Here is a 1496-nt window from a genome sequence, read left to right as displayed (position 1 = left end):
AATAGCGTCATTCTCAGAAAGCGTGAAAGAATACCTCTAAACGGATTTTTCCTTTAAATACCAAATAGAGAAAGCCTTCAGTATCTGTGAAGCACTGAATGTACGATTTTGCATTGCAAACTTCATGTTATCATGTAGTTTGCAATGAGAATGTACCAAATTACGTGACTTTATATTTTTCCTACTCGTTGCTATGTATAATTTTTATTACTTGAGATATTTCAGTTTAGTACCAAAGCTGATTATGCCAATTTTGAGGCAAACAACAATGACGCTATATCAAAGGTGACTGTATTATTAACCTGTTTCGAAGACAAGAATTTGATTACGAGAAAAAGTAGGTTATTTGTTGTTCAAATTACTTTAATTCATAGTTTATTCTTTTTTGTTCTTTTTAGAACAAACATAATTGACATAAAAGAATCGCGCAAATAAGAAAAAATACGAAACATACATTACAATAATAATAAATATTGGTCTTAAAGGAAATCTACAATCATCTCTAAACGCTCGGAAATAAAATGCCATATAACACAGAAAGCAACCATATAGCATTTGAAGAATTTGTATAGAAGTCAATGCCATGCTACAATATTTTGGTATTTTTATATTTAAAGCAGTCAATGTGTAATATGTATACATAAGCGAATGAACAAAATAATTGGCAACAATAAATCCATGACCAATAGGAAGTCTGTTGGCAATAGCGAAAGCTGTGATGATTGCAGTTAGAGCATGATGATAGTAATGAAGAAAGGTGAGTTTTCTTTTACGTAACACAATAAACACAGTGTCACCATATTCGATATTTTTAAGAATCTTAAAAAGCCATCCCCAAAATACGGAAGCATTCATTTGCAAACCATAATTTTGATCGCAGATAGAGAAGGCCATGCTAAAATCCCATACCAGATGTAAATATCCGGGTAACATACGAACAGTAGCAAATATGCTGATAAATGCCATTGCAAAATTCCAAAAAGTGAGTAAGTATTTCAGTTCAAAAGCTTCTTTTTCTTTCATGTATGATCTTAAATTAAATATAACTACTAAATAAACGATAGAATAATATATATGATAATGCCATGTATTTTTCGTGTATTCAATCTCTTCTGTTGCAGTGATTAGTTTTTCAAATTGAAATGGTTCTATTATTGGAAATGTTACGTTTGCCATAACCGCTTGTTTCATTCTGAAAAAAAATAATTTGAAAAATTAAATGTAGTAAATATAAAAAGTTTAATGATTTAATATTATAACTATTAAACAATAATATAAATAAATAATTGTAAACTGTAGTCTACGTATATACTCTCAGAATATGACGAATTCCATTTGGGAGACCTAAGTGGAATTCAAAATAATAATAATTATAATAGCGTTTCTGAACAAAAATACTGAAAATAAATATGAAGAAATGAAAATTTTATTTAACGACATACTAGATCTACAGAGACTGCGTTTTTGCTAAACAGGAAATGACGTCACCTTCTTAA

General features: G+C 29.2%; 1 pseudogene; it reads right to left on the bottom strand.

The window, feature by feature from the left end:
- Positions 1–6: 6 nt before the first annotated feature.
- LOC111621868 lies at positions 7–1176 on the bottom strand (annotated as a pseudogene).
- Positions 1177–1496: the final 320 nt, after the last annotated feature.

The sequence above is a fragment of the Centruroides sculpturatus genome, unplaced genomic scaffold, assembly GCF_000671375.1.
Source record: "Centruroides sculpturatus isolate CEXI.00-Female unplaced genomic scaffold, Cexi_2.0 scaffold184, whole genome shotgun sequence".
Taxonomy (NCBI): domain Eukaryota; kingdom Metazoa; phylum Arthropoda; class Arachnida; order Scorpiones; family Buthidae; genus Centruroides; species Centruroides sculpturatus.
Note: the sequence above shows the minus strand (reverse complement) of the source record. Positions and strands in the feature narration are given on the sequence as shown.